The sequence below is a fragment of the Vombatus ursinus genome, unplaced genomic scaffold, assembly GCF_900497805.2.
Source record: "Vombatus ursinus unplaced genomic scaffold, bare-nosed wombat genome assembly UNPS02000582.1, whole genome shotgun sequence".
NCBI lineage: Eukaryota > Metazoa > Chordata > Mammalia > Diprotodontia > Vombatidae > Vombatus > Vombatus ursinus.
Genome location: NW_020940360.1, coordinates 28314776 through 28328519, shown reverse-complemented (window position 1 = coordinate 28328519; position 13744 = coordinate 28314776). Strand labels below are relative to the sequence as shown.

Sequence of the window (13744 nt, the reverse complement as noted above, 5' to 3'; positions counted from 1 at the left end):
GCAAGGAATAGTTTACCTGTGAGATTTATGGAGAAGGGAAGAATTTATGACCAAACAAGAGATAGAGAACATTATAAATGCAAAATAGATCATTTTGATTACATTAAATTGAGAAGTTTTTGCACAAACAAAGCCAATACAACCAAGATTAGAAGGGAAGCAGAAAATTGGGAGAGAATTTTTACAACCAGTGTCTCTGATAAATTCTCCTTTCTCAAATATATAAATAACTGAGTCAAATTTATAAGAATACAAGTCATTCTCCAGTTGATAAATGGTCAAACGATATGAACAGGCAGTTTTTAATTGAAGAAATTAAAACTATCTATAGATACATGAAAAAAATGCTCTGAATAACAATTGTTTAGAGAAATGCAAATCAAAACAACTCTAAGGTACCACATCTCATCTATCAGATTGGATAACATGACAAAAAATGAAAATGATAAATGTCAGAGAAGATGTGGGAAAATTGGAACACTAATGCATTGGGTTTTTTTTTGTTTGTTTGTTTATAAAACATTGACTGCATTTTGGGGTATTTTTTTAGGCAATTGGGGTTAAGTGACTTGCCCAGGGTCATACATTTACTATGTCATGTTTGGTCTGAGGCCAGATTTGAACTCAGGTCCTCCTGACTTCAGGGTCGGTGTTATAACCACTGCACCATCTAGCTGCCTTCACTAATGCATTGTTGATGGAGTTGTGAACTGATCCAACCATTCTGAAGAGCAATTTGGAACTATGCCCAGAGGGCTATAAAATTGTGAATACCCTTTGACCTAGCAATACCACTTCTAGGTCTATATCTAAAGAGATGATAAAAATGGGAAAATGACACATCTGTACAAAAATATTTATTCCAGCTTTTTTTGTGGTGGCCATGAATTGAAAATTAAGGGGATGTCCATCAACTGGGGAATGACTGAACAAATTGTGGTATGTGAATGTAATGGAATACTATTGTGCTATAAGAAATGATGAGCAGGCAGACTTCAGAAAAACCTGGAAAGACTTATATGAACTGGTGCTGAGTGATGTGAGCAGAACCAGGGGAACATTGTACACAGTAACAGCCACATTGTTTGATGACTAACTTCAATACACTTATCTCTTCTTAGCAATACAAGGATCTAAGACAACTCCAAAAGACTCATGATGGAAAGTGCTGTCAACATCCAGAAAAAGAACTATGGAGTCTGAATGCAGATCAAAGCATAGTATTTGCTTGCTTTCTTTCTCTTCCTTTTTTTTCTTCTTTCTTGTGGTTTCTCCCATTGGTTCTAATTCTTCTTTACAACTTGACTAATGTGAAAATAGGTTTAATATGAATGTATATGTAAAACCTATACCAAATTGCATGCTGTCTTGGAGGGGAAGAAGGAAGGGATGGGGCAAAAATTTGGAACTCAAAATCCTATGAAAGTGAATGTTGAAAACTAAAAATAAATAAAATTTTAAAAAGTCTGGGATTCACGTGAGCTTCTCCAAATTCCACTTCAAACAATTTTAAAAAGCACTGCTAAAATAATTCTGGAGAAGCAGAACCCACAAAAGGACAGGGACAAACAATTTTTAAACCCAAAACAACTTAGAAAGTTGGCAGAAAAGCTCTATCATACCAGGGTAAGAATGGAGATCAGTCCAGCACAGTCTCCGCTCCAGCAAACCAGGAATAGACCTTAGGGGTGACTGAATCAGTGTTGATAGCAGCTGCTTCCAGTGCTCTCAGACCACACGTGGTAAGGGGGTCAGAAAACTGGTAAGAAGGAGATTATAAGGGTCCCTTTGCTTGAACTGGGTGCAGGATTTTGTTGCATTACTCACACTCAGTGTGAGTCATAGTCCCAGGATGAAGAGGAGCACTAGCACATCATAGCTTGTGGCCACAAAGTGATCTGCGGACCCTGTTCACAGTTCTAGGGCAGAAAATGTTCTTGTGGTGCTCACAGACCAGAGCACAGGCCAAGAGAGTAGTAAATGTGCCTCTCCTTAGATCATACTACTTTTGAAAACCTGAAAACTCACAGACCATCAGAACTAGCTCTGAAAATAGCTGTACAAAAAACCTAAAGCTTGGGACAGTGGCCCAGGAGCAAAGTTCAACTTTAATATGAAGCTAAACATCAAAAATTGGGTTGGAAAAATGAGCAAACAACAAAAAGGATCCTGACCATGGAACTTTATGATTGTGACCAGGAAGATCAAAAAACAAACTCACAGAAAGATAACAAAGTCAAAACTGCTACTTCCAAAGTCTCAAAGAAAAATATGAATTGGTTCCAAACCCAAAAACAATTCCTGGAAAAATTCAAAAAAAAGATCTTAAAAATCAAATGAGAGAGGTAAAGTAAAAATGGGGAAAAGAGACCACCACTACAACTGCCTCTCCATGCCACCTGCCCCTGGCTAATGGCCCCATCACCATGGAGGATGTGAATGAGTACAGCAACATGGAGGGTTTTGCTAAGGGCGCCAAAATCAACACAAGTAAAAAGCAGCAGGACAATGGTAAAATGTTTATTGGAGGGCTAAGCTGGGATACAAGCAAGAAATATCTCACTGAATACCTGTCTCATTTTGAAGAGGTTGTAGACTGCACAATTAAAACAGATCCCATCACGGGAAGAATACAAGGATTTGGATTTGTGCTTTTCAAAGACACTGCCAGTGTCGACAAGGTCTTGGAGCTTAAAGAACATGAGTTGGATGACAAGTTGATAGACCCCAAGAGGGCCAAAGCTCTAAAGGGAAAGGAGCCTTCCAAAAAAGTGTTTGTCAAAGGACTGAACCCAGATATGTCTGAAGAACAAATTAGAGTATTTTGGAGCATTTGGAGAGATTGAGAATATTAAACTTCCTATGGACACAAAAACAAATGAAAAAAGAGTATTTTGTTTTATCACATATACACATGAAGAACCAGTAAAGGAATTATTAGAAAGTAGATATCATCAGATTGGTTTTGGGAAGTGTGAAATCAAAGTTGCCCAGCCCAAAGAGGTATACAGCAACAACAGAAAGGAAGGAGGGGTGCTGCAGTTGGTGGATGAGGTGGGACTAGGGGTTGTGGCCAAGATCAGGGCTAAAACTGGAACCAAGGATTTAAAAACTATTATATATATCAAGGATATGGAAATTACAATAGTACCTATGGTGGTGATCAAAACTATGGTGGCTAGGGCAAATATGATTATACTGGATGTAACTATGGGAACTCTAGATATGGACAGGGATATGCAGACTACATTGGTCAACAAAACACATATGGAAAAGCATCCCAAGGGGGTGGTAATCACCAAAACAATTACCAGCCCTATTAAAGGAGGATGCAGAAAAACAGGTACAGATGCTACCATAGCCTATCTCACAGGATAACAATGCTGAATGGAGAGTAGTCTTCTATTGATCTGCAATGACTATTCTGTAAAAGATTTTTAGTGTACATGACACAACTTTGTCCAGTTGTATATAGAAGTAGATGTAGCTTTTGTGGTTTTGCTTTGTCCTTTGCCATCTGTGTTATGACAAACATGGATTTGTGTTTATACAAATTTTATTTGTATAATTTCATGTTAAATGATTCTCAAAAATAAATTACTTGTGATTGTGAAAAAAATAGGAAAAGAAATGAGAATAATGCAAGAAAACCATGAAAAAGAAGTCACTAGTTTGGTAAAAAGAGGCAAAAAAACCCTAAAGAAATAAGGCCTTAAAAAAGAGGACAAACTGTAAAAGAGAAACAAAAATCCAATGAAGAGGATAATGCCTTAAAAAGCAGAACTGGGCAAATAGGAAAAGATATTCAAAACTTTACTGAAGAACTCCTTAAAATACAGAATTGGCCAAATGCAAAAGAAGCTTAAAAAACTCAATGAAGAAAATAATTCCTTAAAAATTAGAGTTGAGCAAGTGGAAACTAATTATTCCATTAAACATCAAGAAGCAATAAAACAAAATTAAAAAAATAAAAACAGAAAAAAATGTGAAATATCTCATTGGGAAAACAACCAACCTGGAAAATAGATCCAGGAGAGATCATTTAAGAATTGTTGCACTACTTGAAAGCCATGATCAAAAAAGAGACTAGATATCATCTTTCAAAATATTGTCAAGGAAAACTGTCCTAATTCTTTGAATTTCTATTTTAACCTCTAGTTGATTCAAAGAATCCACCAATCACCTCCTGAAAGTGATCCCAAAATGAAAACTGTCAAGAGTTTTATGGCCAAATTCCAGAGCTCCCAACTCAAGGAATAAATATTGCAAATAGCCAGAAAGAATTCAAATATCATGGAACCACAGTCAGGATAACATAAAATTCAGCAATTTCTACCTTAAAGATTGGAGGGCTTGGAATATACTATTCAAGAGGGCAAAAAGAGCTAGGATTACAACCAAGAATCACCTACCCAACAAAACTGAGCATAATCCTTTAAGGTAAAAAATGGATATTCAATGAAATGGAGGACTTTCAAGCATTCCTAATGAAAAGACTAGAGCCAAATAGAAAATGTGACTTTAAAATACAAGACTGAAGAAAAACATGAAAAAGCAGACAAAAAAGAAAAGGAAAAATCATAAGGAATTCAATAAGGTTAACCTCTTTACATTCCTATATGGGAAAATGATACTTATAATTCCAAAGAACTTTCTCAATATTAGAGATGTTAGGAGTACACATAGACAGAAAACATGAGTATGAATTGAATATGATGGGATGATTTATAAAAAAAATAAAATTAAGGGATGAGAAAGAGGAATGTACTGGGAGAAGAGGGAAGGGAGAGCTTGAATGGCGTAAAATTATCTCCCATAAAAGAGGCACAAAAGGACATTTACAGTGGAGGACAAGAAGGAAGAAATAGGGAGGGGGCATTTAAACCTTATTCCCATCAGAATTGGTCAAAGATGTAATAACATATACACTCAATTGGGTATAGAAATCTATCATACCCTATAGATAAACAGGAGAGGAAGGGGATAAAGGAATGGGGTGCTGATAGAAGGGAGGGCAGATTGGGGGAGGTTTTAGAAGCAAAATACATTTGAGGACAGATAGGGTGAAAGGAGAGAGAGAGATTAGGACAAACAGGGGGACAATAGAATAGAGGGAAATACAGTGAGCAATCAACTGTGAAAAGAATTACAGCAAATATCTCTCATAAAGACCTCATTTCTCAAATATACAGAGTACTGAGTCTAATTTATGAAAATAAGACCCATTCCCCAATTGATAAATGGTCAAAGGATATGAACAAGCAGTTTTCAGACAAAATAATCAAAGCTTTCTATACTCATATGAAAAATTGCTCTAAAACACCATTGATTAGAGAAATGCAAATTAAAATAACCCTGAGGTACCACATCACACCTATCTGATTGGTAATATGACAGAAAAGGAAAATGACAAATGTTGAAGGTGATTTGGGGAAATGGAGACACTAATACACTGATGGTAGAGTTGTGAACTGATTCAACCATTCTGAAGAGCCATTTAGAATACAAAGGGCTATAAAACCATGCATACCCTTTGACCCAGTGATGCTTCTACTGAGTCAATACACCAAGGAAATTAAAAACAAAGAGGTACATGTACAATAAATATTTATACCAGCTCATTTAGTCATGGCAAAAAATTGGAAATTGAGGAATGGCTTACATAATTTATATTATTTGATTGTGCTATAATACTATTGTACTATTATAAGAAATTATGAGTGTAATGCTCTCAGAAAAACCTAGAACTAATGCCAAGTGAAGTGAGAAGAACCAAGAGAAAATTGTACACAGTAACAGCAATATTGTATGATGATCAGCTGTGAATGACCTATCTATTCTCACCAATACAATGATCCAAAAGAATTCCCAAAAGACTTATGGCAAAAAAACAAAAATAAAACCCACTATCTGTCTCCAGAGAAAGAATTGATGGAGTCAATGCAGATTGAAATATGCTTTTTATAACTTTCTTTTTATTTTTGTGGGGGGGTGGTGTGAGGAAGAGAGGTTTATTTTCTTTTACTACATGACTAGGATAGAAATGTGTTTTGCTTAACTGTACATGTATAATCTATAACAAATTGATTACCTTCTCATTGAGGAGGGAAGGGATAAAGGGTGGGAGTGAATTTGTTACTCAAAATTTTAAAAGACAAATGTGAAAATTGTACACGTAATTTGGTAAAAAAATTAAAATATCAAAAAATATTATGAACTCACAAAAATATGTAAGATTAAGAACCATTCTTTTTTATATACATAATGGATGCATATAGCCTTTTTTTCTTTCATTTTAAATTTATTTATTTACTTTTAGTTTTTAACATTCACTTCCATAAGCTTTTGAGTTTCACATTTTCTCCCCTTTCCTCTCCTCCTCCCTCCCCAAGATGATGTGCAGTCTAATATAGGCTCTATATATACATTCATGTTAAACATATTTTCACATTAGTCATGTTGTAAAGAAGAATTAGAACCAATGGGAGGAACCAGGAGAAGGAAGAAACAGAACAAAACAAAAAAAAAAAAAGATAGCAAATAGTATGCTTTGATTTGAATTCAGACTCCATAGTTCTTTCTCTGGGTGTGGAAAGTATTTTCCATCCTGAGTCTTTTGGAGTTGTCTTAGATCCTTGCATTGTTAAGAAGAGATATGTCTATCAAAGTTGGTCATCACACAATGTGGCTGTTACTGTGTACAATGTTCTCCTGGTTCTGCTCACTTCACACAGAATCAGTTCATATACATCATTCCAAGTTTTCTGAAGTCTGCCTGCTCATCATTCCTTATTGCACAATAGTGTTCCATTATATTCATATACCACAACTTGTTCAGCCATTCCCCAATTAATAGGCATTCCCTCAACTTCCAATTCTTTGCCAGCACAAAAAGAGGTGCAATAAATATGTATGTACAGGTGCATCATTTTCCCATTTCTATGATCTCTTTGGGATACAGACCTAGAAGTGGTATTGCTGGGTCAAAGATTATGCAGTTTCGTAGCCCTTTGGACACAATTCCAAATTACTCTTCAGAATGGTTGGATCAGTTTACAACTCCACCAACAATGCATTAGTGTTCCAGTTTTCCTACATCTTCTCCAACATTTGTCATTTTTCTATTTTGTCATGTTAGCCAATCTGATAGCTGTGATGTGGTATCTCAGAGTTGTTTTGATTTGCACTTCTCTAACCAATAGTGATTTAGAGCATTTTTTCATATTACTATAGATAGCTTTAATTTCTTCATTTGCAAATTGCCTGTTTTTATCATTTGACCATTTGTCAATTGGGGAATGACTTGTGTTCTTATAAATTTAACTCAGTTCTCTATATATTTGAGAAATGAGGCAATTTTTGTGTAAGTGCCATATGCCACTGAAAATAAAGAATATTCCTTTCTATCCTCATTCAATTTTCTCCAGAGGTCAACCACACATAACTTTTCTAAAATTTGATTCACCTCGTTAACTTCTTTCTTGTTTATTTTGTGGTTAGATTTATCTAGTTCAGAGAGGGGGAGGTTGAGGTCACTCACTAGTATAGTTTTGCTGTCTACTTCTTCCTGTAACTCTCTTAACTTCTCCTCTAAGAATTTGAATGCTATATCACTTGGTGCATGTATGTGTAGTAATATTACTTCATTGTCTATGGTGCCTTTTAGCAGGATGCAGTTTCCTTCATTATCTCTTTTGATAAGATCTATTTTTGTTTTTACTTTGTCTGAGATCAGGATTGCTACCCCTGCTTTTTTTTTTTGCTTCAGCTGAAGCATAATATATTCTATTCCAGCCTTTTACCTTCACCCTGTGTTTCCTGTAAACAACATATTGTAAGATTATGTTTTTTAATCCATTCTACTGTCCACTTCCATTTTATGGGAGAGTTCATCCCATTCACAATAGCAGTTATGATTATTATCTGTGTCTTTCTCTCCATCATACTCCCCCCTATTTATGCTTTTATCTCTCCTTTCTCCCTTTCCCTCCTCACTAGAGTTTTGCTTTTGACCAATGCTTCCCTCAATCTGCCCTCCCTTCTATCCACCCCCTCCCTTTTCTTTCCCCTTTCCCCTCCTACTTCATATAATGTAAGTTAGATTTCTATATGTTATTATTTCCTTGAGCCAAATCTGATGAGATTAAGGTTCAAAAAGTGCTCATCTCCCTCCCTTCTTTCCCTCTACAGTAATAGGTCTCTTTGCCTCTTCATGTGATGTCATTTACTCTCCTCTATCTCCTCCTTTTCTCTTCTCCCCATACAATCCCTTTTCACCATTTAATCAGATTTTTTATCATCACATCAAAGTCAACTTATACCCATATCTTCTATGTATACCTATGCTAAATGTCATAATAAAGATACAGTTCTTAAGAGTTACAAGTATCATCTTCCCTTGAACAAATATAAAGAGTTTGCCCTTATTGAATAGCATGTTGTTGTTTTATTTTCTTTCCTGTTTATCTTTCTATGCCTCTCTTGAGTCTTGTAATTGAAGACCAAATTTTCCACTGAGCTCTGGTTTTTTCATCACAAAATTTTGAAAGTCCCCTATTTCACTGAATGCCCACATCCTTCCCTGAAAGAATATGCTCAATTTCACTGGGTAGTTGATCCTTGCTTGTACTTCGAGCTCCATTGCCTTACAGAATATTACATTCCAAGCCCTCTGATCTTTTAGTACAGAAGCTGCAAGGTCCTGTGTAACCCTGAATGTGGTTCCACAATATTTTAATTATTTCTTTCTAGCTGCTTGCAATATTTTCTCTTTGGCCTGATGATTTTGGAATTTGTCTACAATATTCCCTGGTGTTTTCAATTTAGGATCTCTTGCAGGAGGTGATTGGTAGATTCTTTCAATGACTATTTTATCCTCTGGTTCTAGTTTTCCTTGATGTTTTCTTGAAAGATGCTGTCCATGCTTTTTTTTTTTTTCCATCATGGCTTTCAGGTCGACCAATAATTCTTAAATTATCTCTCCTGGATCTATTTTCCATCTCACTTATTTTTCCAATGAGGTATTTTACATTTTCTTCTATTTTTTTTCATTCTTTTGATTTTGTTTGATTGATTCTTTTTGTCTCATAGAATCATTGGCAGAATCATTAGCTTCCATTGCCCAGTTCTAGTTTCTAACAAATTGTTTTCTTCAATCAGATTTTGTAACTCCTTTTCCATTTGGCCCATTTTATTTTTTTAAGGAGTTCTTCCCTTCAGTGAGTTTTTGTGCTTCCTTTTCCATTTGGCCAATTCTACTTTTCAAAGAGTTGTTTTCTTCAGTGGGCTTTTTTTTCCATTTGGCCAATTTATTTTTTAAGGACGTGTTTTCTACATTCAATTTTTGTCCTTTTTCTAAGCTATTGGCTCTGTATTCCATATCTCTCACTCTTTTCCCATTTTTTCTTCTGCCTTCTCTTATTTGACTTTTAAAAACTTTCTTGAGCTCTTCCAAGAATACTTTTTGAGCTTGAGACCAGTTCACATTCCCCTTTGAGGTTTTGGATGTCCATATATTGACAATTTTGTCCTCTTCCAAATTTGTGTTTTGGCCTTCCCTATCCCCATAGAAAGAATCTATGGTCATTGCCTGCTTCTGCTTCTTGCTAATGATGTTTGCCTATTTCCTGGCTTTTAAAGTTGAGCTCTCCAGCTGGAGCACAGGGGCCACTGAACAAGCTTCTTGTTCTGGGGGCCAGGGACCTGGTCATTAGCTTTGTGTGTTGGGGTCTCAGGTGCTGGCAGCTGGAGACCATAGGGGTCAGGCAGCTTACCTGTTGCTGAGCTTGGGTCAGCAACACTGAAGTTCTAGGGATTAGGCAGAGGTCTGACCCCTGGAGGATGCTTACTCAGCCAGGCTGCTTTGAAGCACCAGAAGGTTTCTCTGCTGGAGGAGGCCTGTACCCCCAGGGTTGTGCTTCCTGCAGTTGTGCTGAAACACTGGGAGTTTTGGCGGCTAGAAAAAGCTTGTACCCCTGGAGTTGTACTTCCTGGAGTTGTCATGAAGCAGGGGGAGGTTTGACTACTGAAGGATGCCTGACCACCAGTGCACATGGTGGTTTTCTGAGCTGGAGTCTACCAGTTCTCCTGCCTGTGCCAAAGTACTTTGGGGTCCTGGTGTTGGTGCTTGCCTGCTTCACCACGCTGGGGCTCAGGATCTCTGGCTGGTTTGCCTAGGAGGGGCCTACCACTGGCTTACTGGGACACCTCCCATCCTGTACTGCTCCCTTTCAACCAGAGTGAAAGAGACATTTCCTGTTAATCCTCCAAGCTTCCCAGGCTACAAGACTGCTACACCCCATCTTTCTGATGGCTCAGCTGTTTCAAGGTTTTTCTGGGGTGATATTTTCTGGGTTTCTAGAAGCCAATAAGGGAGAGTGAGAGCAACAGACTTCTTCCTCTGCCATTTTGGCTCCTGGAAGTTGCATTTTTTTTTTCAAAAGAAAAAATATAAACTATCACCCCCAATTTGAAGTAATGTTTAAAAGCACTATCATAGAAATGCCAACTAGACATCACTATAGCATTATCTCATATGTTTCAAATTTACAAGATGATAGAAGATTTTAAAAAATCATTGTTAGAGAAGGTGTGTGAAAATAAACAATAATTCACTAGAGGAAAATTTAATTGGTCAAACATAATTTCATATAGTAATAGTAATATGGTACTTTAAGGTTTACAGATAAGTTCAAACAAGCTATTTTATTTGGAATATTGAAGAAAACTTGGCAAAGAATTAATCATTTTTGACCCATTATACCCACATAATTATGTTCTTGAAGAGAGAAATGACAGAAAGCAAGAAGGAAAAAATACACACACACACACACACACACAGTATGTATATGTGTGTATGTGTTTGAAAATTAATTAAAAAAACACTTTGTAATAGTGAAACATTAGAAATAAATCAATAGTTGAATGATTGCAGAATGTGGATAATGGCAGAATTATTGTGATATATCAATGAAATAAAAGACTAAAATACCATTAAAGGATGATGAATATGAATAATTTAAGGTAACAAAATTAAATTCAAATATAAAGAACAATGTCATCAGACTATTAAAATTAATCCTATATTATTCATTTCTGTTAACAAATAGCAAACTACAAAAATGAAAAGTAAAAAAATACTATCAATCACAATCATATTAGCAAGAGATTTTGTTTTTTAAGAAATTGACTCGTTAGGTCAAGTTGAGAGTTTGTCTATTTTCTTGGATAAGTTATCACCATCAAAATGCATTAAAATTAGAAATAAACAAATTGCATTTTGAAAATGACACATTTCATGTCAGCTGCAAACTTGTACTATATTACCACAAATACTCAACAGAGATAAATGTTAATATTTTAAAAGTTGTGAAATGACTTAGCAAAAGAAAATTTTAGAAATAATTTCTGTTTCATATTTAGAAATGGTTTAGTAATCTTAGTTTTATTCCAGATTTTAAGCAATAATAATACTTTTTATAATTTTATGTGTTTAATATGAATATTACAATATAGTAGCTAGTATAAAATGTCATACATTGTTCAAGGCCCAGCTCAATTACTAGCTCTATCATAAAGCTTTCTGATTGGCTCAGTCGCAAATTCTCTTTACTTCCTCCACTTTCTCTTACAAAACTTTATGCTTTTCATAAATATAGTTTGGATGGAAATTGCCCCCCACTAGTGCATATTAGCACTTTATAGTCATAGTCACCTGGAGCACCTAAAAGGTTAGCGTCTTGCTGCTAATTACACAGTTACTGTATGTCAGAAGCAAGATATGAATTTAGATTTTTCTGGTTCCAAACCCAGGACTCTATCCGTTATGTTATGATATCTCTTGTATAAGTTTTACAATCTTATTTTTTCCAGAACTAAGATATCATATGCTATTCCATAGCTATATATGTGTCATGTAATCTCATTCTAGATTAGTAATTCTATGACAGAAGAGTCTCAGTATTAGTTACCTTTAAAGAAAATCTTTGCCTAGAATTTCACGCATTGCTTGGTACATAGTGGCACTGAATAATTAAATGAAGATTGAAAGACTAAATGAAGGAAGAATGAAGAAAACATAGTACTTCAAGGCCACCATTTTGTAGATATAATATTGTCACTAATTTATTCTAAAAAGGAAGACATTTTTATTCTCATTTTCAAATTTTATTTTGAGAAACATTGCTAAGTTCTAATGTACATCTTTAAGAATCCTTCTTTCCCCACTTTTCTCTCACAAAGCTTATTGACTATCCATCATTATGTGCATTTCCTTTCTTTAGAGGGAGAAAAGAAATGAATCTAAATCACAACAATGGTTATTTCCTTCTTTTCTGATAACAGATATATAAATTCAGGAAAATCCCTTACATTGATAAATAAATACCAACTACATCTGTTGCAGAAATTAAGTACACAAGTCAATGATAGTCATCCTTCAGGGTAGGAAACAGAACTTTGAAAAGCTGTGGCTATATCTACTTGTTGGAGCAATCCATGGAGGTTATTGCCCAAGGAATGAAAGGAATTGTTAGTGTCATGGAATGGAAATAACACTGTTGCTGGAATCAGAGGACCTGGGTTTAATTTGCCTCATATATCTATCTGTACTAATCTTGAGTTAGTCCTTTAATAATAATAGCTATCATCTACATAATACAAAGGTTTACAAAGCACTTTATAATTTTTTTATCCTCATGACAACTCTGGAAGGTAGGTGTTATTATTATCATCATTTTACAGATGAGTAAACTGACACAATACAAAGATTCAATAACTTGCCCAGGTTCACACATCTAGTAAGTGACTGAGGCCTGATTTGTACTCAGGTCCTCTTGACTACAGGTAAAGCATGCTATCTACTGTGCCTCCTAGCTGTCTTAATGTCTGTGGACTTCTATGTCCTTATCTGTAGAACAAGGGGTTGATCTTGATGATCTACAAAGTCCCTTCCAGCTCTAGATCCATGATCCTGACTTGATTTTTCTAACTAGAGGTACTTTCCAATTCTATTATTCTTTTTTGTTTTGCTTTGTTTTGTTTTTTGTTTTTTGGTGGGTTTTTTTTGTTAGGCAATGGGGTTAAGTGACTTGCCCAGGGTCACACAGCTAGTAAGTGTCAAGTGTCTGAGGCTGGGTTTGAACTCAGGTCCTCCTGACTTCAAGTCCAGAGCTCTATTCACTGTGTCACCTAGCTGCCCCACCCAATTCTATTATTCTTGATGATCATATATGGTACTAGTATATGTTACATGTATATGGTACATGCAGAACTTCTATAATAGGTTACTAAAAAGATATAAGGGGGAAGAATCAATTGGCTTTATGTCTTCAGTTCTATCTATGCTACATAAAGTCTATGATCTTCCATTATTGGGCTTTATTCTTGACTATACTGTACCTGGTTCCATTTGCTGTAGGTAAGTAAGAATTATATTAGTCAGCCATTCCTTGTTTTTTCACACAGAAGGGACTGAAATGAAGCACATGACACATTTATTCCTCCAGGTTTTCCAAGACACTAAGAGGGAATCAACAAGGTTGAAAAAGTTTGTAATTATTTTCAAAAGTTAACTTCTTAATCTTAACAAATATGAAGGGTCAAACAAAAGATGATGGAGAGGTGCATGAGACATGTGAGGAGACCACAGTATATGCAAATGGAAAATTGTGTAGGAGAAATGTCATAAGGTATTTCATCAGATAGATGGATTGTCAGAAAAAAAAATATAGGCCACATAGTCACA

The 13744-nt window shown here is 35.6% G+C and overlaps 1 pseudogene; it reads left to right on the top strand.

The window, feature by feature from the left end:
• The first annotated feature begins 2426 nt into the window (after nt 1-2426).
• On the top strand, nt 2427-3323 carry LOC114036817 (annotated as a pseudogene).
• The last annotated feature ends 10421 nt before the right edge of the window (nt 3324-13744 follow it).